Below are 27587 nucleotides of genomic sequence, written 5' to 3'. Positions count from 1 at the left end.
CACCCGGTGATGTTTTTCTCACTTCTACTAGTGAATGTAATGTAACACACACGCATACAATGCCCACCACCCTGTGATGTTTTTCTCACTCCTACTAGTGAAAGTAATGTAACACACACCCAAACAATGCGCACCACCCAATGATTTTTTTCTCACTCCTACTAGTGAATGTAATGTAACACACACCCATACAATGCGCACCACCCCGTGATGTTTTTCTCACTCCTACTAGTGAATGTAATGTAACACACACCCATACAATGTGCACCACCCCGTGATGTTTTTTTACTCCTACTAGTGAATGTAATGTAACACACATCCATACAATGCGCACCACGCTGTGATGTTTTTCAGAAACCTATCCTACATGGCCACTGCATGTTTCCTGACATCCCCATGCTGACCACCCAGCGGTGCTTTTTTCCATCCTACATTGCCACTCACTGCCTATCCTAATTCAGACCCTCCGATTCACACCACCCCGTGATGTTTTTCTCACTCCTACTAGTGAATGTAATGTAACACACACCCATACAATGCGCACCACCCCGTTATGTTTTTCTCACTCCTACTAGTGAATGTAATGTAACACACACCCATACAATGCGCACCACCCCGTGATGTTTTTCTCACTCCTACTAGTGAATGTAAAGTAACACACAAGCATATAATGCGTACCACCCCGTGATGTATTTCTCACTCCTATTAGTGAATGTAATGTAACACACAACCAAACAATGCGCACCACCCCGTGATGTTTTTCTCACTCTTACTAGTGAATGTAATGTAACACACACCCATACAATGCGCACCACCCCGTGATGTTTTTCTTACTCCTACTAGTGAATGTAATGTAACACACACCCATACAATGCGCACCACCCCGCGATATTTTTCTCACTCGTACTAGTGAATGTAATGTAACACACACCCATACCATGCGCACCACCCCGTGATGTTTTTCTCACTCCTACTAGTGAATGTAATGTAACACACACCCACACAATGCGCACCACCCCGTGATGTTTTTCAGAAACCTATCCTACATTGCCACTGAGTGTTCCCTGACCTCCCCATGCTGACTACCCCGCGGTGCTTTTCTCCATCCTACATTGCCACTCACTGCCTATCCTAATTCAGACCCTCCGATTCACACCAACCCGTGATGTTTTTCTCACTCCTACTAGTGAATGTAATGTAACACACACCCATACATGCGCACCACCCCGTGATGTTTTTCTCACTCCTACTAGTGAATGTAATGTAACACACACCCATACAATGCGCACCACCCCATGATGTTTTCTCACTCTTTCTAGTGAATGTAATGTAACACACACCCATACAATGCGGACCACCCCGTGATGTTTTTCTCACTCCTACTAGTGAATGTAATGTAACACACACCCATACAATGCGGACCACCCCGTGATGTTTTTCTCACTCCTACTAGTGAATGTAATGTAACACACACCCATACAATGTGCACCACCCAGTGATGTTTTTCTCACTCCTACTTGTGAATGTAATGTAACACACACCCATACAATGCGCACCACCCCGTGATGTTTTTCTCACTCCTACTAGTGAATGTAATGTAACACACACCCATACAATGCGCACCACCCGGTGATGTTTTTCTCACTCCTACTAGTGAATGTAATGTAACACACACCCATACAATGCGCACCACCCGGTGATGTTTTTCTCACTCCTACTAGTGAATGTAATGTAACCCACACCCATACAATGCGCACCACCACGTGATGTTTTTCTCACTCCTACTAGGGAATGTAATGTAACACACACCCATACAATGCGCACCACCACATGATGTTTTTCTCACTCCTACTAGTGAATGTAATGTAACACACACCCATACAATGCGCACCACCCCGTGATGTTTTTCTCACTCCTACTAGTGAATGTAATGTAACACACACCCATACAATGCGCACCACCCCGTGATGTTTTTCTCACTCCTACTAGTGAATGTAATGTAACACACACCCATACAATGTGCACCACCCCGTGATGTTTTTCTCACTCCTACTAGTGAATGTAATGTAACACACACCCATACAATGCGCAACACGCTGTGATGTTTTTCAGAAACCTATCCTACATTGCCACTGCATGTTTCCTGACCTCCCCATGCTGACCACCCAGCGGTGCTTTTTTCCATCCTACATTGCCACTCACTGCCTATCCTAATTCAGACCCTCCGATTCACACCACCCCGTGATGTTTTTCTCACTCCTACTAGTGAATGTAATGTAACACACACCCATACAATGCGGACCACCCCGTGATGTTTTTCTCACTCCTACTAGTGAATGTAATGTAACACACACCCATACAATGTGCACCACCCCGTGATGTTTTTCTCACTCCTACTAGTGAATGTAATGTAACACACACCCACACAATGCGCACCACCCCGTGATGTTTTTCAGAAACCTATCCTACATTGCCACTGAGTGTTCCCTGACCTCCCCATGCTGACCACCCCGCGGTGCTTTTCTCCATCCTACATTGCCACTGACTGCCTATCCTAATTCAGACCCTCCGATTCACACCACCCCGTGATGTTTTTCTCACTCCTACTAGTGAATGTAATGTAACACACACCCATACAATGCGCACCACCCCGTGATGTTTTTCTCACTCCTACTAGTGAATGTAATGTAACACACACCCATACAATGCGCACCACCCCATGATGTTTTTCTCACTCTTTCTAGTGAATGTAATGTAACACACACCCATACAATGCGGACCACCCCGTGATGTTTTTCTCACTCCTACTAGTGAATGTAATGTAACACACACCCATACAATGTGCACCACCCAGTGATGTTTTTCTCACTCCTACTAGTGAATGTAATGTAACACACACCCATACAATGCGCACCACCCCGTGATGTTTTTCTCAATCCTACTAGTGAATGTAATGTAACACACACCCATACAATGCGCACCACCCGGTGATGTTTTTCTCACTCCTACTAGTGAATGTAATGTAACACACACCCATACAATGCGCACCACCCGGTGATGTTTTTCTCACTCCTACTAGTGAATGTAATGTAACCCAAACCCATACAATGTGCACCACCACGTGATGTTTTTCTCACTCCTACTAGGGAATGTAATGTAACACACACCCATACAATGCGCACCACCACATGATGTTTTTCTCACTCCTACTAGTGAATGTAATGTAACACACACCCATACAATGCGCACCACCCCGTGATGTTTTTCTCACTCCTACTAGTGAATGTAATGTAACACACACCCATACAATGCGCACCACCCCGTGATGTTTTTCTCACTCCTACTAGTGAATGTAATGTAACACACACCCATACAATGTGCACCACCCCGTGATGTTTTTCTCACTCCTACTAGTGAATGTAATGTAACACACACCCATACAATGCGCACCACGCTGTGATGTTTTTCAGAAACCTATCCTACATTGCCACTGCATGTTTCCTGACCTCCCCATGCTGACCACCCAGCGGTGCTTTTTTCCATCCTACATTCCCACTCACTGCCTATCCTAATTCAGACCCTCCGATTCACACCACCCCGTGATGTTTTTCTCACTCCTACTAGTGAATGCAATGTAACACACACCCATACAATGCGGACCACCCCGTGATGTTTTTCTCACTCCTACTAGTGAATGTAAGGTAACACACACCCATACAATGTGCACCACCCCGTGATGTTTTTCTCACTCCTACTAGTGAATGTAATGTAACACACACCCATACAATGCGCACCACCCCGTGATGTTTTTCTCACTCCTACTAGTGAATGTAATGTAACACACACCCATACAATGCGCACCACCCCGTTATGTTTTTCTCACTCCTACTAGTGAATGTAATGTAACACACACCCATACAATGCGGACCACCCCGTGATGTTTTTCTCACTCCTACTAGTGAATGTAATGTAACACACACCCATACAATGTGCACCACCCCGTGATGTTTTTCTCACTCCTACTAGTGAATGTAATGTAACACACACCCATACAATGCGCACCACCCCGTGATGTTTTTCTCACTCCTACTAGTGAATGTAATGTAACACACACCCATACAATGCGCACCACCCCGTGATGTTTTTCTCACTCCTACTAGTGAATGTAATGTAACACACACCCATACAATGCGCACCACCCCGTTATGTTTTTCTCACTCCTACTAGTGAATGTAATGTAACACACACCCATACAATGCGCACCACCCCGTGATGTTTTTCTCACTCCTACTAGTGAATGTAATGTAACACACACCCATACAATGCGCACCACCCCGTGATGTTTTTCTCACTCCTACTAGTGAATGTAAAGTAACACACAAGCATATAATGCGTACCACCCCGTGATGTATTTCTCACTCCTATTAGTGAATGTAATGTAACACACAACCAAACAATGCGCACCACCCCGTGATGTTTTTCTCACTCCTACTAGTGAATGTAATGTAACACACACCCATACAATGCGCACCACCCCGTGATGTTTTTCTCACTCCTACTAGTGAATGTAATGTAACACACACCCATACAATGCGCACCACCCCGCGATATTTTTCTCACTCGTACTAGTGAATGTAATGTAACACACACCCATACCATGCGCACCACCCCGTGATGTTTTTCTCACTCCTACTAGTGAATGTAATGTAACACACACCCACACAATGCGCACCACCCCGTGATGTTTTTCAGAAACCTATCCTACATTGCCACTGAGTGTTCCCTGACCTCCCCATGCTGACCACCCCGCGGTGCTTTTCTCCATCCTACATTGCCACTCACTGCCTATCCTAATTCAGACCCTCCGATTCACACCACCCCGTGATGTTTTTCTCACTCCTACTAGTGAATGTAATGTAACACACACCCATACATGCGCACCACCCCGTGATGTTTTTCTCACTCCTACTAGTGAATGTAATGTAACACACACCCATACAATGCGGACCACCCCGTGATGTTTTTCTCACTCCTACTAGTGAATGTAATGTAACACACACCCATACAATGTGCACCACCCAGTGATGTTTTTCTCACTCCTACTTGTGAATGTAATGTAACACACACCCATACAATGCGCACCAGCCCGTGATGTTTTTCTCACTCCTACTAGTGAATGTAATGTAACACACACCCATACAATGCGCACCACCCGGTGATGTTTTTCTCACTCCTACTAGTGAATGTAATGTAACACACACCCATACAATGCGCACCACCCGGTGATGTTTTTCTCACTCCTACTAGTGAATGTAATGTAACCCACACCCATACAATGCGCACCACCACGTGATGTTTTTCTCACTCCTACTAGGGAATGTAATGTAACACACACCCATACAATGCGCACCACCACATGATGTTTTTCTCACTCCTACTAGTGAATGTAATGTAACACACACCCATACAATGCGCACCACGCTGTGATGTTTTTCAGAAACCTATCCTACATTGCCACTGCATGTTTCCTGACCTCCCCATGCTGACCACCCAGCGGTGCTTTTTTCCATCCTACATTGCCACTCACTGCCTATCCTAATTCAGACCCTCCGATTCACACCACCCCGTGATGTTTTTCTCACTCCTACTAGTGAATGTAATGTAACACACACCCATACAATGCGGACCACCCCGTGATGTTTTTCTCACTCCTACTAGTGAATGTAATGTAACACACACCCATACAATGCGCACCACCCCGTGATGTTTTTCTCACTCCTACTAGTGAATGTAATGTAACACACACCCATACAATGCGCACCACGCTGTGATGTTTTTCAGAAACCTATCCTACATTGCCACTGCATGTTTCCTGACCTCCCCATGCTGACCACCCAGCGGTGCTTTTTTCCATCCTACATTGCCACTCACTGCCTATCCTAATTCAGACCCTCCGATTCACACCACCCCGTGATGTTTTTCTCACTCCTACTAGTGAATGTAATGTAACACACACCCATACAATGCGGACCACCCCGTGATGTTTTTCTCTCTCCTACTAGTGAATGTAATGTAACACACACCCATACAATGTGCACCACCCCGTGATGTTTTTCTCACTCCTACTAGTGAATGTAATGTAACACACACCCATACAATGCGCACCACCCCGTGATGTTTTTCTCACTCCTACTAGTGAATGTAATGTAACACACACCCATACAATGCGCACCACCCCGTTATGTTTTTCTCACTCCTCCTAGTGAATGTAATGTAACACACACCCATACAATGCGGACCACCCCGTGATGTTTTTCTCACTCCTACTAGTGAATGTAATGTAAAACACATACATACAATGTGCACCACCCCGTGATGTTTTTCTCACTCCTACTAGTGAATGTAATGTAACACACACCCATACAATGCGCCCCACCCCGTGATGTTTTTCTCACTCCTACTAGTGAATGTAATGTAGCACACACCCATAAAATGTGCACCACCCCGCGATGTTTTTCAGAAACCTATCCTACATTGCCACTGCAGGTTCCCTGACCTCCCCATGCTGACCACCACGCGGTGCTTTTCTCTGTCCTACATTGGCACTCACTGCCTATCCTAATTCAGACCCTCCGATTCACACAACCCCGTGATGTTTTTCTCACTCCTACTAGTGAATGTAATGTAACACACACCCATACAATGGGCACCACTCCGTGATTTTTTTCTCACTCCTACTAGTGAATGTAATGTAACACACACCCATACAATGCGCACCACACCGTGATGTTTTTCTCACTCCTACTAGTGAATGTAATGTAACACACACCCATACAATGCGCCCCACCACGTGATGTTTTTCTCACTCCTACTAGTGAATGTAATGTAGCACACACCCATAAAATGTGCACCACCCCGCGATGTTTTTCAGAAACCTATCCTACATTGCCACTGCAGGTTCCCTGACCTCCCCATGCTGACCACCACGCGGTGCTTTTCTCTGTCCTACATTGGCTCTCACTGCCTATCCTAATTCAGACCCTCCGATTCACACAACCCCGTGATGTTTTTCTCACTCCTACTAGTGAATGTAATGTAACACACACCCATACAATGGGCACCACTCCGTGATTTTTTTCTCACTCCTACTAGTGAATGTAATGTAACACACACCCATACAATGCGCACCACACCGTGATGTTTTTCTCACTCCTACTAGTGAATGTAATGTAACAAACACCCATACAATGCGCACCACCCCGTGATGTTTTTCTCACTCCTACTAGTGAATGTAATGTAACACACACCCAAACAATGAGCACCACCCCGTGATATTTTTCTCACTCCTACTAGTGAATGTAATGTAACACACACCCATACAATGCGCACCACCCCGTGATGTTTTTCTCACTCCTACTAGTGAATGTAATGTAAACACAAACCCATACAATGCGCACCACCCCGCGATGTTTTTCAGAAACCTATCCTACATTGCCACTGCATGTTCCCTGACCTCCCCATGCTGACCACCCAGCGGTGCTTTTTTCCATCCTACATTGCCACTCACTGCCTATCCTAATTCGGACCCTCCGATTCACACCACCCCGTGATGTTTTCCTCACTCCTACTAGTGAATGTAATGTAACACACACCCATACAATGCGCACCACCCCGTGATGTTTTTCTCACTCCTACTGGTGAATGTAATGTAACACACACCCATACAATGCGCACCACCCCGTGATGTTTTTCTCACTCCTACTAGTGAATGTAATGTAACACACACCCATACAATGGGCACCACCCCGTGATTTTTTTCTCACTCCTACTAGTGAATGTAATGTAACACACACCCATACAATGCCCACCACCCCGTGATGATTTTCTCACTCCTACTAGTGAATGTAATGTAACACAAACCCATACAATGCGCACCACCCCGTGATGTTTTTCTCACTCCTACTAGTGAATGTAATGTAACACACACCCATACAATGCGCACCACCTCATGATGTTTTTCTCACTCCTACTAGTGAATGTAATGTAACACACACCCATACAATGCGCACCACCCCGTGATGTTTTTCTCACTCCTAATAGTGAATGTAATGTAACACACACCCATACAATGCGCACCACCCCGTGATGTTTTTCAGAAACCTATCCTACATTGCCACTGCGTGTTACCTGACCTCCACATGCTGACCACACTGCGGTGCTTTTCTCCCTCCTACATTGCCACTCACTGCCTATCCTAATTCAGACCCTCCGATTCACACCACCCCGTGATGTTTTTCTCACTCCTACTAGTGAATGTAATGTAACACACACCCATACAATGCGCACCACCCCGTGATGTTTTTCTCACTCCTACTAGTGAATGTAATGTAACACACACCCATACAATGCGCACCACCCCGTGATGTTTTTCTCACTCCTACTAGTGAAGGTAATGTAACACACAACCATACAATGCGCACCACCCCGTGATGTTTTTCTCACTCCTACTAGTGAATGTAATGTGACACACACCCATACAATGCGCACCACCCCGTGATATTTTTCTCACTCCTACTAGTGAATGTAATGTTACACACACCCATACAATGCGCACCACCCCGTGATGATTTTCTCACTCCTACTAGTGAATGTAATGTAACACACACCCATACAATGCGCACCACCCCGAGATGTTTTTCTCACTCCTACTAGTGAATGTAATGTAAACACACACCCATACAATGCGCACCACCCCGCGATGTTTTTTAGAAACCTATCCTACATTGCCACTGCATGTTCCCTGACCTCCCCATGCTGACCACCCCGCGGTGCTTTTCTCCATCCTACATTGCCACTCACTGCCTATCCTAATTCAGACCCTCCGATTCACACCACCCCGTGATGTTTTTCTCACTCCTACTAGTGAATGTAATGTAACACACACCCATACAATGCGCACCACACTATGATGTTTTTCTCACTCCTACTATTGAATGTAATGTAACACACACGCATACAATGCCCACCACCCCGTGATGTTTTTCTCACTCCTACTAGTGAATGTAATATAACACACACCCATACAATGCGCACCACCCCGTGATGTTTTTCTCACTCCAACTAGTGAATGTAATGTAACACACACCCATACAATGCGCACCACCCCGTGATGTTTTTCTCACTCCTACTAGTGAATGTAATGTAACACACACCCATACAATGCGCACCACCCGGTGATGTTTTTCTCACTCCTACTAGTGAATGTAATGTAACACACACCCATACAATGCGCACCACCCGGTGATGTTTTTCTCACTCCTACTAGTGAATGTAATGTAACACACACCCATACAATGCGCACCACCCCGTGATGTTTTTCTCACTCCTACTAGTGAATGTAATGTAACACACATCCATACAATGCGCACCACCCCGTGATGTTTTTCTCACTCCTACTAGTGAATGTAATGTAACACACACCCATACAATGCGCACCACTCCGCGATGTTTTACAGAAACCTATCCTACATTGCCACTGCATGTTCCCTGACCTCCCCATGCTGACCATACCGCGGTGCTTTTCCCCATTCTACATTGCCACTCACTGCCTATCCTAATTCAGACCCTCCGATTCACACCACCCGGTGATGTTTTTCTCACTTCTACTAGTGAATGTAATGTAACACACACCCATACAATGCGCACCACCCCGTGATGTTTTTCTCACTCCTACTAGTGAATGTAATGTAACACACACCCATACAATGCGCACCACCCCATGATGTTTTTCTCACTCCTACTAGTGAATGTAATGTAACACACACGCATACAATGCCCACCACCCCGTGATGTTTTTGTCACTCCTACTAGTGAATGTAATGTAACACACACCCATACAATGCGCACCACCCGGTGATGTTTTTCTCACTCCTACTAGTGAATGTAATGTAACACACACCCATACAATGCGCACCACCCCGTGATGTTTTTCTCACTCCTACTAGTGAATGTAATGTAACACACACCCATACAATGCGCACCACCACGTGATGTTTTTCTCACTCCTACTAGTGAATGTAATGTAACACACACCCATACAATGCGCAACACGCTGTGATGTTTTTCAGAAACCTATCCTACATTGCCACTGCATGTTTCCTGACCTCCCCATGCTGACCACCCAGCGGTGCTTTTTTCCATCCTACATTGCCACTCACTGCCTATCCTAATTCAGACCCTCCGATTCACACCACCCCGTGATGTTTTTCTCACTCCTACTAGTGAATGTAATGTAACACATACCCATACAATGCGCACCACCCCGTTATGTTTTTCTCACTCCTACTAGTGAATGTAATGTAACACACACCCATACAATGCGCACCACCACGTGATGTTTTTCTCACTCCTACTAGTGAAAGTAATGTTACACACCCATACAATGCGCACCACCCCGCGATGTTTTTTAGAAACCTATCCTACATTTCCACTGCATGTTTCCTGACCTCCCGATGGTGACCACCCCGTGGTGCTTTTCTCTATCCTACATTGCTACTAACTGCCTATCCTAATACAGACCCTATGATACACACCACCCCGTGATGTTTTTCTCACTCCTACTAGTGAATGTAACGTTACATAGCCATACAATGCGCACCACCCCGCTACGTTTTTCAGAAACCTATCCTACATTCCCACTGCATGTTTCCTGAACTCACCATGCTGACCACCCCGTGGTGCTTTTCTCCATCCTACATTGCCACTCAATGCCTATCCTAATTCAGAACCTATGATTCACACCACCCCGTGATGTTTTTCTCACTCCTACTAGTGAAAGTAATGTTAAACACCCATACAATGCGCACCACCCCGCGATGTTTTTAGAAACCTATCCTACATGGCCACTGCATGTTTCCTGACCTCCCCATGCTGACCACCCCGTGGTGCTTTTCTCCATCCTACATTGCTACTAACTGCCTATGCTAATACAGACCCTATGATACACACCACCCCGTGATATTTTTCTCACTCCTACTAGTGAATGTAATGTTACACACCCATACATTGCGCACCACCCTTGGTGTTTTTTACAAACCTATCCTACATTGCCACTGCATGTTTCCTGACCTCCCAGTGCTGACCACCCCGTGGTGCTTTTCTCCATCCTACATTGCCACTCACTGCCTATCCTAATTCGGACCCTATGATTCACACCACTCCTTGATGTTTTTCTCACTCCTACTAGTGAATGTAATGTTACACACCCATACATTGCGCACCACCCCGCGATGTTTTTTAGAAACCTATCCTACATTGCCACTGCATGTTTCCTGACCTCCAAGTGCTGACCAGCCCGTGGTGCTTTTCTCCATCCTACATTGCCACTCACTGCCTATCCTAATTCGGACCCTATGATTCACACCACCCCTTAATGCTTTTCACACTCCCACTAGTGAAAGTAATGTTACACACCCATACAATGCTCGGCACCCCGCGATGTTTTTCAGAAACCTATCCTACATTGCCACTGCATGTTTCCTGAACTCCCCATGCTGACCACCACGTGGTGCTTTTCTCCATCCTACATTGCCACTCAATGCCTATCCTAATTCAGAACCTATGATTAAGACCACCCCATGATGTTTTTCTCAGTCCTACTAGTGAAAGTAATGTTACACACCCATACAATGTGCACCATCCCGCGATGTTTTTCAGAAACCTATCCTACATTGCCACTGCATGTTTCCTGAACTCCGCATGCTGACCACACCGTGGTGCTTTTCTCCATCCTACATTGCCACTCAATGCCTATCCTAATTCAGAACCTATGATTCACACAACCCCGTGATGTTTTTCTCACTCCTACTAGTGAAAGTAATGTTACACACCCATACAATGCGCACCACCCCGCGATGTTTTTTAGAAACCTATCCTACATTTCCACTGCATGTTTCCTGACCTCCCGATGGTGACCACCCCGTGGTGCTTTTCTCTATCCTACATTGCTACTAACTGCCTATCCTAATACAGACCCTATGATACACACCACCCCGTGATGTTTTTCTCACTCCTACTAGTGAATGTAACGTTACACAGCCATACAATGCGCACCACCCCGCTACGTTTTTCAGAAACCTATCCTACATTGCCACTGCATGTTTCCTGACCTCCCCATGCTGACCACTCAGTGGTGCTTTTCTCCATCTTACATTGCCACTCACTGCCTATACTAATTCAGACCCTATGATTCACACCATCCGGTGATGTGTTTCTCACTCCTACTAGCGAATGTAATGTTACACAGCCATAAAATGCGCACCACCCCGCGATGTTTTTCAGAAACCTATCCTAAATTGCCACTGCATGTTTCCTGACCTCCCCATGCTGACCACCCCTTGCTGCTTTTCTCCATCCAACATTGCAACTCACTGCCTATCCTAATTCAGATCCTATGATTCACACCACCCCGTGATGTTTTTCTGACTCCCACTAGTGAAAGTAATGTTACACACCCATACAATGCGCAGCATCCCGCAATGTTTCTCAGAAACCTATCCTACAATGCCACAGCATGTTTCCAGACCTCCCCATGCTGACCACCCCATGGTGCTTTTCTCCATCCTACATTGCCACTCACTGCCTATCCTAATTAAGACCCTATGATTCACACCACCCCGTGATGTTTTTCTCACTCCTACTAGTGAATGTAATGTTACACACCCATACAATGCGCACCACCCCGCGATTTTTTCAGAAACCTATCCTACATTGCCACTGCATGTTTCCTGACCTCCCCATGCTCACCACCCCGTGGTGCTTTTCTCCATCCTACATTGCCACTCACTGCCTATCCTAATTCAGACCCTATGATTCACACCACCCCGTGATGTTTTTCACACTCCCACTAGCGAAAGTAATGTTACACACCCATACAATGCGCGGCACCCCGCGATGTTTTTCAGAAACGTATCCTACATTGCCACTGCATGTTTCCTGAACTCCCCATGCTGACCACCCCGTGGTGCTTTTCTCCATCCTACATTGACACTCAATGCCTATCCTAATTCAGAACCTATGATTCACACCACCCCGTGATGTTTATCTCACTCCTACTAGTGAAAGTAATGTTACACACCCATACAATGCGCACCATCCCGCGATGTTTTTCAGAAACCTATCCTACATTGCCACTGCATGTTTCCTGACCTCCCCATGCTGACCACCCCGTGGTGCTTTTCTCCATCCTACATTGCCACTCAATGCCTATCCTAATTCAGAAACTCTGATTCACACCACCCCGTGATGTTTATCTCACTCCTACTAGTGAAAGTAATGTTACACACTCATACAATGCGCACCATCCCGCGATGTTTTTCAGAAACCTATCCTACATTGCCACTGCATGTTTCCTGACCTCCCCATGCTGACCACCCCGTGTTGCTTTTCTCCATCCTACATTGCTACTAACTGCCTATCCTAATACAGACCCTATGATACACACCACCCCGTGATATTTTTCTCACTCCTACTAGTGAATGTAATGTTACACACCCATACAATGCGCACCACCCTTGATGTTTTTTAGAAACCTATCCTACATTGCCACTGCATGTTTCCTTACCTCCACATGGTGACCACCCAGTGGTGCTTTTCTCCATCCTACATTGCCACTCACTGCCTATCCTAATTCAGACCCTATGATTCACACCATCCCGTGATGTGTTTCTCACTCCTACTAGTGAATGTAATGTTACACAGCCATACAATGCGCACCACCCCGCGATGTTTTTCAGAAACCTATCCTAAATTGCCACTGAATGTTTCCTGACCTCCCCATGCTGACCACCCCTTGCTGCTTTTCTCCATCCTACATTGCAACTCACTGCCTATCCTAATTCAGACCCTATGATTCACACCACTCCGTGATGTTTTTCTGACTCCCACTAGTGAAAGTAATGTTACACACCCATACAATGCGCACCATCCCGCGATGTTTTTCAGAAACCTATCCTACATTGCACTGCATATTTCCTGACCTCCCAGTGCTGACCACCCCGTGGTGCTTTTCTCCATCCTACATTGCCACTCACTGCCTATCCTAATTCGGACCCTATGATTCACACCACTCCTTGATGTTTTTCTCACTCCTACTAGTGAATGTAATGTTACACACCCATACAATGCGCACCACCCCGCGATGTTTTTTAGAAACCTATCCTACATTGCCACTGCATGTTTCCTGACCTCCCAGTGCTGACCACCCCGTGGTGCTTTTCTCCATCCTACATTGCCACTCACTGCCTATCCTAATTCGGACCCTATGATTCACCCCACCCCTTAATGTTTTTCTCACTCCCACAAGTGAAAGTAATGTTACACACCCATACAATGCTCGGCACCCCGCGATGTTTTTCAGAAACCTATCCTACATTGCCACTGCATGTTTCCTGAACTCCCCATGCTGACCACCCAGTGGTGCTTTTCTCCGTCCTACATTGCCACTCAATGCCTATCCTAATTCAGAACCTATGATTCACACCACCCCATGATGTTTTTCTCACTCCTACTAGTGAAAGTAATGTTACACACCCATACAATGTGCATCATCCCGCGATGTTTTTCAGAAACCTATCCTACATTGCCACTGCATGTTTCCTCACCTCCCCATGCTGACTACCCAGTGGTGCTTTTCTCCATCCTACATTGCCACTCACTGCCTATCCTAATTCAGACCCTATGATTCACACCATCCCGTGATGTGTTTCTCACTCCTACTAGTGAATGTAATGTTACACAGCCATACAATGAGCACCACCCCGCGATGTTTTTCAGAAAACTATCCTAAATTGCCACTGCGTGTTTCCTGACCTCCCCATGCTGACCACCCTTGCTGCTTTTCTCCATACTACATTGCAACTCACTGCCTATCCTAATTCAGTCCCTATGATTCACACCACCCCGTGATGTTTTTCTGACTCCCACTAGTGAAAAAAATGTTACACACCCATACAATGCGCAGCATCCCGCAATGTTTTTCAGAAACCTATCCTACAATGCCACAGCATGTTTCCTGACCTCCCCATGCTGACCACCCCGTGGTGCTTTTCTCCATCCTACATTGCCACTCACTGCCTATCCTAATTAAGACCCTATGATTCACACCACCCCGTGATGTTTTTCTCACTCCTACTAGTGAATGTAATGTTACACACCCATACAATGCGCACCACCCGGCGATGTTTTTCAGAAACCTATCCTACATTGCCACTGCATGTTTCCTGACATCCCCATGCTGACCACCCCGTGGTGCTTTTCTCCATCCTACATTGCCATTCACTGCGTATACTAATTCAGACCCTATTATTCTCACCACCCCGTTATGTTTTTCTCACTCCTACTAGTGAAAGTAATGTTACACACCCATACAATGTGCACCACCCCGCGATGTTTTTTAGAAACCTATCCTACATTGCCACTGCATGTTTCCTGACCTCCCGATGGTGACCACCCCGTGGTGGTTTTCTCTATCCTACATTGCTACTAACTGCCTATCCTAATACAGACCCTATGATACACACCACCCCGTGATGTTTTTCTCACTCCTACTAGTGAATATAACATTACACAGCCATACAATGCGCACCACCCCGCTACGTTTTTCAGAAACCTATCCTACATTGCCACTGCATGTTTCCTGACCTCCCAGTGCTGACCACCCCGTGGTGATTTTCTCCATCCTACATTGCCACTCACTGCCTATCCTAATTCAGACCCTATGATTCACACCACCCCGTGATGTTTTTCTCACTCCTACTAGTTAATGTAATGTTACACACCCATACAATGCGCACCACCCCGCGATGTTTTTCATAAACCTATCCTACATTGCCACTGCATGTTTCCTAAACTCCCCATGCTCACGACCCAGTGGTGCTTTTCTCCATCCTACATTGCCACTCACTGCCTATCCTAATTCAGACCCTATGATTCAAACCACCCCGTGATGTTTTTCTCACTCCCACTAGTGAAAGTAATGTTACACACCCATACAATGCGCGGCACCCCGCGATGTTTTTCAGAAACCTATCCTACATGGCCACTGCATGTTTCCTGACCTCCCCATGCTGACCTGCCCGTGGTGCTTTTCTCCATCCTACATTGCTACTAACTGCCTATCCTAATACAGACCCTATGATACACACCACCCCGTGATATTTTTCTCACTCCTACTAGTGAATGTAATGTTACACACCCATACAATGTGCACCACCCTTGATGTTTTTTAGAAACCTATCCTACATTGCCACTGCATGTTTCCTGACCTCCCCATGGTGACCACCCCATGGTGCTTTTCTCCATCCTACATTGCCACTCACTGCCATCCTAATTCAGACCCTATGATTTACACCACCCCATGATGTTTTTCTCACTCCTACTAGTGAATGTAATGTTACACACCCATACAATGCGCACCACTCTGCGATGTTTTTCAGAAACCTATCCTACATTGCCACTGCATGTTTCCTGACCTCCAGACGGTGACCACCCCGTGGTGCTTTTCTCTATCCTACATTGCTACTAACTGCCTATCCTAATACAGACCCTATGATACACACCACCCCGTGATGTTTTTCTCACTCCTACTAGTGAATGTAACGTTACACAGCCATATAATGCGCACCACCCCGCTACGTTTTTCAGAAACCTATCCTACATTGCCACTGCATGTTTCCTGACCTCCCAGTGCTGAACACCCCGTGGTGCTTTTCTCCATCCTACATTGCCACTCAATGACTATCCTAATTCAGAACCTATGATTCAAACCACCCCGTGATGCTTTTCTCACTCCTACTAGGGAAAGTAATATTACACACCCATACAATGCGCACCATCCCGCGATGTTTTTCAGAAACCTATCCTACATTGCCACTGCATGTTTCCTGACCTCCCCATGCTGAGCTCCCCGTGGTCCTTTTCTCCATCCTACATTGCCACTCACTGCCTATCCTAATTCGGACCCTATGATTCACCCCACCCCTTAATGTTTTTCTCACTCCCACAAGTGAAAGTAATGTTACACACCCATACAATGCTCGGCACCCCGCGATGTTTTTCAGAAACCTATCCTACATTGCCACTGCATGTTTCCTGAACTCCCCATGCTGACCACCCAGTGGTGCTTTTCTCCGTCCTACATTGCCACTCAATGCCTATCCTAATTCAGAACCTATGATTCACACCACCCCATGATGTTTTTCTCACTCCTACTAGTGAAAGTAATGTTACACACCCATACAATGTGCATCATCCCGCGATGTTTTTCAGAAACCTATCCTACATTGCCACTGCATGTTTCCTCACCTCCCCATGCTGACTACCCAGTGGTGCTTTTCTCCATCCTACATTGCCACTCACTGCCTATCCTAATTCAGACCCTATGATTCACACCATCCCGTGATGTGTTTCTCACTCCTACTAGTGAATGTAATGTTACACAGCCATACAATGCGCACCACCCCGCGATGTTTTTCAGAAAACTATCCTAAATTGCCACTGCGTGTTTCCTGACCTCCCCATGCTGACCACCCTTGCTGCTTTTCTCCATACTACATTGCAACTCACTGCCTATCCTAATTCAGTCCCTATGATTCACACCACCCCGTGATGTTTTTCTGACTCCCACTAGTGAAAAAAATGTTACACACCCATACAATGCGCAGCATCCCGCAATGTTTTTCAGAAACCTAACCTACAATGCCACAGCATGTTTCCTGACCTCCCCATGCTGACCACCCCGTGGTGCTTTTCTCCATCCTACATTGCCACTCACTGCCTATCCTAATTAAGACCCTATGATTCACACCACCCCGTGATGTTTTTCTCACTCCTACTAGTGAATGTAATGTTACACACCCATACAATGCGCACCACCCGGCGATGTTTTTCAGAAACCTATCCTACATTGCCACTGCATGTTTCCTGACATCCCCATGCTGACCACCCCGTGGTGCTTTTCTCCATCCTACATTGCCATTCACTGCGTATACTAATTCAGACCCTATTATTCTCACCACCCCGTTATGTTTTTCTCACTCCTACTAGTGAAAGTAATGTTACACACCCATACAATGTGCACCACCCCGCGATGTTTTTTAGAAACCTATCCTACATTGCCACTGCATGTTTCCTGACCTCCCGATGGTGACCACCCCGTGGTGGTTTTCTCTATCCTACATTGCTACTAACTGCCTATCCTAATACAGACCCTATGATACACACCACCCCGTGATGTTTTTCTCACTCCTACTAGTGAATATAACATTACACAGCCATACAATGCGCACCACCCCGCTACGTTTTTCAGAAACCTATCCTACATTGCCACTGCATGTTTCCTGACCTCCCAGTGCTGACCACCCCGTGGTGATTTTCTCCATCCTACATTGCCACTCACTGCCTATCCTAATTCAGACCCTATGATTCACACCACCCCGTGATGTTTTTCTCACTCCTACTAGTTAATGTAATGTTACACACCCATACAATGCGCACCACCCCGCGATGTTTTTCATAAACCTATCCTACATTGCCACTGCATGTTTCCTAAACTCCCCATGCTCACGACCCAGTGGTGCTTTTCTCCATCCTACATTGCCACTCACTGCCTATCCTAATTCAGACCCTATGATTCAAACCACCCCGTGATGTTTTTCTCACTCCCACTAGTGAAAGTAATGTTACACACCCATACAATGCGCGGCACCCCGCGATGTTTTTCAGAAACCTATCCTACATGGCCACTGCATGTTTCCTGACCTCCCCATGCTGACCTGCCCGTGGTGCTTTTCTCCATCCTACATTGCTACTAACTGCCTATCCTAATACAGACCCTATGATACACACCACCCCGTGATATTTTTCTCACTCCTACTAGTGAATGTAATGTTACACACCCATACAATGTGCACCACCCTTGATGTTTTTTAGAAACCTATCCTACATTGCCACTGCATGTTTCCTGACCTCCCCATGGTGACCACCCCATGGTGCTTTTCTCCATCCTACATTGCCACTCACTGCCATCCTAATTCAGACCCTATGATTTACACCACCCCATGATGTTTTTCTCACTCCTACTAGTGAATGTAATGTTACACACCCATACAATGCGCACCACTCTGCGATGTTTTTCAGAAACCTATCCTACATTGCCACTGCATGTTTCCTGACCTCCAGACGGTGACCACCCCGTGGTGCTTTTCTCTATCCTACATTGCTACTAACTGCCTATCCTAATACAGACCCTATGATACACACCACCCCGTGATGTTTTTCTCACTCCTACTAGTGAATGTAACGTTACACAGCCATATAATGCGCACCACCCCGCTACGTTTTTCAGAAACCTATCCTACATTGCCACTGCATGTTTCCTGACCTCCCAGTGCTGAACACCCCGTGGTGCTTTTCTCCATCCTACATTGCCACTCAATGACTATCCTAATTCAGAACCTATGATTCAAACCACCCCGTGATGCTTTTCTCACTCCTACTAGGGAAAGTAATATTACACACCCATACAATGCGCACCATCCCGCGATGTTTTTCAGAAACCTATCCTACATTGCCACTGCATGTTTCCTGACCTCCCCATGCTGAGCTCCCCGTGGTCCTTTTCTCCATCCTACATTGCCACTCAATGCCTATCCTAATTCAGAACCTATGATTCACACCACCCCGTGATGTTTTTCTCACTCCTACTAGTGAAAGTAATGTTACACACCCATACAATGCGCACCACCCCGCGATGTTTTTAGAAACCTATCCTACATGGCCACTGCATGTTTCCTGACCTCCCCATGCTGACCACCCCGTGGTGCTTTTCTCCATCCTACATTGCTACTAACTGCCTATGCTAATACAGACCCTATGATACACACCACCCCGTGATATTTTTCTCACTCCTACTAGTGAATGTAATGTTACACACCCATACAATGCACACCACCCTTGATGTTTTTTACAAACCTATGCTACATTGCCACTGCATGTTTCCTGACCTCCCCATCGTGACCACCCCGGGGTGCTTTTCTCCATCTTACATTGCCACTCACTGCCTATCCTAATTCAGACCCTATGATTTACACCACCCCGTGATGTTTTTCAAACTCCTACTAGTGAATGTAATGTTACACACCCATACAATGCGCACCACCCCGCGATGTTTTTCAGAAACCTATCCTAAATTGCCACTGCATGTTTCCTGACCTCCCCATCGTGACCACCCCGGGGTGCTTTTCTCCATCCTACATTGCTACTAACTGCCTATGCTAATACAGACCCTATGATACACACCACCCCGTGATATTTTTCTCACTCCTACTAGTGAATGTATTGTTACACACCCATACAATGCGCACCACCCTGCGATGTTTTTCAGAAACCTATCCTAAATTGCCACTGCATGTTTCCTGACCTCCCCATGCTGACCACCCAGTGGTGCTTTTCTCCATCCTACAATGCCACTCACTGCCTATCCTATTTCAGACCCTATGATTCACACCATCCCGTGATGTGTTTCTCACTCCTACTAGTGAATGTAATGTTACACACCAATACAATGCGCACCAACTGGCGATGTTTTTCAGAAACCTATCCTACATTGCCACTGCATGTTTCCTGACATCCCCATGCTGACCACCCCGTGGTGCTTTTCTCCATCCTACATTGCCACTCACTGCCTATCCTAATTAAGACCCTATGATTCACACCACCCCGTGATGTTTTTCTCACTCCTACTAGTGAATGTAATGTTACACACCCATACAATGCGCACCACCTGGAGATGTTTTTCAGAAACCTATCCGACATTGCCACTGCATCTTTCCTGACATCCCCATGCTGACCACCCCGTGGTGCTTTTCTCCATCCTACATTGCCATTCACTGCGTATACTAATTCAGACCCTATTATTCTCACCACCCCGTTATGTTTTTCTCACTCCTACTTGTTAAAGTAATGTTACACACCCATACAATTCGCACCACCAAGCGATGTTTTACAGAAACCTATCCTACATTGCCACTGCATATTTCCTGACCTCCCGATGGTGACCACCCCGTGGTGCTTTTTTCTATCCTACATTGCTACTAACTGCCTATCCTAATACAGACCCTATGATACACACCACCCCGTGATGTTTTTCTCACTCCTACTAGTGAATGTAACGTTACACAGCCATACAATGCGCACCACCCCGCTACGTTTTTCAGAAACCTATCCTACATTGCCACTGCATGTTTCCTGACCTCCCAGTGCTGACCACCCCGTGGTGCTTTTCTCCATCCTACATTGCCACTCACTGCCTATCCTAATTCAGACCCTATGATTCACACCACCCCGTGATGTTTTTCTCACTCCTACTAGTGAATGTAATGTTACACACCCATACAATGCGCACCACCCCGCGATGTTTTTCAGAAAACTATCCTAAATTGCCACTGCGTGTTTCCTGACCTCCCCATGCTGACCACCCTTGCTGCTTTTCTCCATACTACATTGCAACTCACTGCCTATCCTAATTCAGTCCCTATGATTCACACTACCCCGTGATGTTTTTCTGACTCCCACTAGTGAAAAAAATGTTACACACCCATACAATGCGCAGCATCCCGCAATGTTTTTCAGAAACCTATCCTACAATGCCACAGCATGTTTCCTGACCTCCCCATGCTGACCACCCCGTGGTGCTTTTCTCCATCCTACATTGCCACTCACTGCCTATGCTAATTAAGACCCTATAATTCACACCACCCCGTGATGTTTTTCTCACTCCTACTAGTGAATGTAAAGTTACACACCCATACAATGCGCACCACCCCGCGATGTTTTTTAGAAACCTATCCTACATTGCCACTGCATGTTTCCTAACCTCCCAGTGCTGACCACCCCGTGGTGCTTTTCTCCATCCTACATTGCCACTCACTGCCTATCCTAATTCGGACCCTATGATTCACCCCACCCCTTAATGTTTTTCTCACTCCCACAAGTGAAAGTAATGTTACACACCCATACAATGCTCGGCACCCCGCGATGTTTTTCAGAAACCTATCCTACATTGCCACTGCATGTTTCCTGAACTCCCCATGCTGACCACCCAGTGGTGCTTTTCTCCGTCCTACATTGCCACTCAATGCCTATCCTAATTCAGAACCTATGATTCACACCACCCCATGATGTTTTTCTCACTCCTACTAGTGAAAGTAATGTTACACACCCATACAATGTGCATCATCCCGCGATGTTTTTCAGAAACCTATCCTACATTGCCACTGCATGTTTCCTCACCTCCCCATGCTGACTACCCAGTGGTGCTTTTCTCCATCCTACATTGCCACTCACTGCCTATCCTAATTCAGACCCTATGATTCACACCATCCCGTGATGTGTTTCTCACTCCTACTAGTGAATGTAATGTTACACAGCCATACAATGCGCACCACCCCGCGATGTTTTTCAGAAAACTATCCTAAATTGCCACTGCGTGTTTCCTGACCTCCCCATGCTGACCACCCTTGCTGCTTTTCTCCATACTACATTGCAACTCACTGCCTATCCTAATTCAGTCCCTATGATTCACACCACCCCGTGATGTTTTTCTGACTCCCACTAGTGAAAAAAATGTTACACACCCATACAATGCGCAGCATCCCGCAATGTTTTTCAGAAACCTATCCTACAATGCCACAGCATGTTTCCTGACCTCCCCATGCTGACCACCCCGTGGTGCTTTTCTCCATCCTACATTGCCACTCACTGCCTATTCTAATTAAGACCCTATGATTCACACCACCCCGTGATGTTTTTCTCACTCCTACTAGTGAATGTAATGTTACACACCCATACAATGCGCACCACCCGGCGATGTTTTTCAGAAACCTATCCTACATTGCCACTGCATGTTTCCTGACATCCCCATGCTGACCACCCCGTGGTGCTTTTCTCCATCCTACATTGCCATTCACTGCGTATACTAATTCAGACCCTATTATTCTCACCACCCCGTTATGTTTTTCTCACTCCTGCTTGTTAAAGTAATGTTACACACCCATACAATGCGCACCACCCCGCGATGTTTTTCAGAAACCTATCCTACATTGCCACTGCATGTTTCCTGAACTCCCCATGCTGACCACCCCGTGGTGCTTTTCTCCATCCTACATTGCCACTCAATGCCTATCCTAATTCAGAACCTATGATTCACACCACACCGTGATGTTTTTCTCACTCCTACTAGTGAAAGTAATGTTACACACCCATACAATGTGCACCACCCCGCGATGTTTTTTAGAAACCTATCCTACATTGCCACTGCATGTTTCCTGACCTCCCGATGGTGACCACCCCGTGGTGGTTTTCTCTATCCTACATTGCTACTAACTGCCTATCCTAATACAGACCCTATGATACACACCACCCCGTGATGTTTTTCTCACTCCTACTAGTGAATATAACATTACACAGCCATACAATGCGCACCACCCCGCTACGTTTTTCAGAAACCTATCCTACATTGCCACTGCATGTTTCCTGACCTCCCAGTGCTGACCACCCCGTGGTGATTTTCTCCATCCTACATTGCCACTCACTGCATATCCTAATTCAGACCCTATGATTCACACCACCCCGTGATGTTTTTCTCACTCCTACTAGTTAATGTAATGTTACACACCCATACAATGCGCACCACCCCGCGATGTTTTTCATAAACCTATCCTACATTGCCACTGCATGTTTCCTAAACTCCCCATGCTCACGACCCAGTGGTGCTTTTCTCCATCCTACATTGCCACTCACTGCCTATCCTAATTCAGACCCTATGATTCAAACCACCCCGTGATGTTTTTCTCACTCCCACTAGTGAAAGTAATGTTACACACCCATACAATGCGCGGCACCCCGCGATGTTTTTCAGAAACCTATCCTACATGGCCACTGCATGTTTCCTGACCTCCCCATGCTGACCTGCCCGTGGTGCTTTTCTCCATCCTACATTGCTACTAACTGCCTATCCTAATACAGACCCTATGATACACACCACCCCGTGATATTTTTCTCACTCCTACTAGTGAATGTAATGTTACACACCCATACAATGTGCACCACCCTTGATGTTTTTTAGAAACCTATCCTACATTGCCACTGCATGTTTCCTGACCTCCCCATGGTGACCACCCCATGGTGCTTTTCTCCATCCTACATTGCCACTCACTGCCATCCTAATTCAGACCCTATGATTTACACCACCCCATGATGTTTTTCTCACTCCTACTAGTGAATGTAATGTTACACACCCATACAATGCGCACCACTCTGCGATGTTTTTCAGAAACCTATCCTACATTGCCACTGCATGTTTCCTGACCTCCAGACGGTGACCACCCCGTGGTGCTTTTCTCTATCCTACATTGCTACTAACTGCCTATCCTAATACAGACCCTATGATACACACCACCCCGTGATGTTTTTCTCACTCCTACTAGTGAATGTAACGTTACACAGCCATATAATGCGCACCACCCCGCTACGTTTTTCAGAAACCTATCCTACATTGCCACTGCATGTTTCCTGACCTCCCAGTGCTGAACACCCCGTGGTGCTTTTCTCCATCCTACATTGCCACTCAATGACTATCCTAATTCAGAACCTATGATTCAAACCACCCCGTGATGCTTTTCTCACTCCTACTAGGGAAAGTAATATTACACACCCATACAATGCGCACCATCCCGCGATGTTTTTCAGAAACCTATCCTACATTGCCACTGCATGTTTCCTGACCTCCCCATGCTGAGCTCCCCGTGGTGCTTTTCTCCATCCTACATTGCCACTCAATGCCTATCCTAATTCAGAACCTATGATTCACACCACCCCGTGATGTTTTTCTCACTCCTACTAGTGAAAGTAATGTTACACACCCATACAATGCGCACCACCCCGCGATGTTTTTAGAAACCTATCCTACATGGCCACTGCATGTTTCCTGACCTCCCCATGCTGACCACCCCGTGGTGCTTTTCTCCATCCTACATTGCTACTAACTGCCTATGCTAATACAGACCCTATGATACACACCACCCCGTGATATTTTTCTCACTCCTACTAGTGAATGTAATGTTACACACCCATACAATGCACACCACCCTCGATGTTTTTTACAAACCTATCCTACATTGCCACTGCATGTTTCCTGACCTCCCCATCGTGACCACCCCGGGGTGCTTTTCTCCATCTTACATTGCCACTCACTGCCTATCCTAATTCAGACCCTATGATTTACACCACCCCGTGATGTTTTTCAAACTCCTACTAGTGAATGTAATGTTACACACCCATACAATGCGCACCACCCCGCGATGTTTTTCAGAAACCTATCCTAAATTGCCACTGCATGTTTCCTGACCTCCCCATCGTGACCACCCCGGGGTGCTTTTCTCCATCCTACATTGCTACTAACTGCCTATGCTAATACAGACCCTATGATACACACCACCCCGTGATATTTTTCTCACTCCTACTAGTGAATGTAATGTTACACACCAATACAATGCGCACCAACTGGCGATGTTTTTCAGAAACCTATCCTACATTGCCACTGCATGTTTCCTGACATCCCCATGCTGACCACCCCGTGGTGCTTTTCTCCATCCTACATTGCCACTCACTGCCTATCCTAATTAAGACCCTATGATTCACACCACCCCGTGATGTTTTTCTCACTCCTACTAGTGAATGTAATGTTACACACCCATACAATGCGCACCACCTGGAGATGTTTTTCAGAAACCTATCCGACATTGCCACTGCATCTTTCCTGACATCCCCATGCTGACCACCCCGTGGTGCTTTTCTCCATCCTACATTGCCATTCACTGCGTATACTAATTCAGACCCTATTATTCTCACCACCCCGTTATGTTTTTCTCACTCCTACTTGTTAAAGTAATGTTACACACCCATACAATTCGCACCACCAAGCGATGTTTTTCAGAAACCTATCCTACATTGCCACTGCATATTTCCTGACCTCCCGATGGTGACCACCCCGTGGTGCTTTTTTCTATCCTACATTGCTACTAACTGCCTATCCTAATACAGACCCTATGATACACACCACCCCGTGATGTTTTTCTCACTCCTACTAGTGAATGTAACGTTACACAGCCATACAATGCGCACCACCCCGCTACGTTTTTCAGAAACCTATCCTACATTGCCACTGCATGTTTCCTGACCTCCCAGTGCTGACCACCCCGTGGTGCTTTTCTCCATCCTACATTGCCACTCACTGCCTATCCTAATTCAGACCCTATGATTCACACCACCCCGTGATGTTTTTCTCACTCCTACTAGTGAATGTAATGTTACACACCCATACAATGCGCACCACCCCGCGATGTTTTTCAGAAAACTATCCTAAATTGCCACTGCGTGTTTCCTGACCTCCCCATGCTGACCACCCCGTGGTGCTTTTCTCCATCCTACATTGCCACTCACTGCCTATGCTAATTAAGACCCTATGATTCACACCACCCCGTGATGTTTTTCTCACTCCTACTAGTGAATGTAAAGTTACACACCCATACAATGCGCACCACCCCGCGATGTTTTTTAGAAACCTATCCTACATTGCCACTGCATGTTTCCTGACCTCCCAGTGCTGACCACCCCGTGGTGCTTTTCTCCATCCTACATTGCCACTCACTGCCTATCCTAATTCGGACCCTATGATTCACCCCACCCCTTAATGTTTTTCTCACTCCCACAAGTGAAAGTAATGTTACACACCCATACAATGCTCGGCACCCCGCGATGTTTTTCAGAAACCTATCCTACATTGCCACTGCATGTTTCCTGAACTCCCCATGCTGACCACCCAGTGGTGCTTTTCTCCGTCCTACATTGCCACTCAATGCCTATCCTAATTCAGAACCTATGATTCACACCACCCCATGATGTTTTTCTCACTCCCACTAGTGAAAGTAATGTTACACACCCATACAATGTGCATCATCCCGCGATGTTTTTCAGAAACCTATCCTACATTGCCACTGCATGTTTCCTCACCTCCCCATGCTGACTACCCAGTGGTGCTTTTCTCCATCCTACATTGCCACTCACTGCCTATCCTAATTCAGACCCTATGATTCACACCATCCCGTGATGTGTTTCTCACTCCTACTAGTGAATGTAATGTTACACAGCCATACAATGCGCACCACCCCGCGATGTTTTTCAGAAAACTATCCTAAATTGCCACTGCGTGTTTCCTGACCTCCCCATGCTGACCACCCTTGCTGCTTTTCTCCATACTACATTGCAGCTCACTGCCTATCCTAATTCAGTCCCTATGATTCACACCACCCCGTGATGTTTTTCTGACTCCCACTAGTGAAAAAAATGTTACACACCCATACAATGCGCAGCATCCCGCAATGTTTTTCAGAAACCTATCCTACAATGCCACAGCATGTTTCCTGACCTCCCCATGCTGACCACCCCGTGGTGCTTTTCTCCATCCTACATTG

This window comes from Cavia porcellus, unplaced genomic scaffold, assembly GCF_034190915.1.
Source record: "Cavia porcellus strain 051 isolate PalLab524CR breed Dunkin Hartley unplaced genomic scaffold, mCavPor4.1 scaffold_64, whole genome shotgun sequence".
In the NCBI taxonomy this organism is placed as follows: Eukaryota; Metazoa; Chordata; class Mammalia; order Rodentia; family Caviidae; genus Cavia; species Cavia porcellus.
This window is presented reverse-complemented; position numbering follows the sequence as displayed.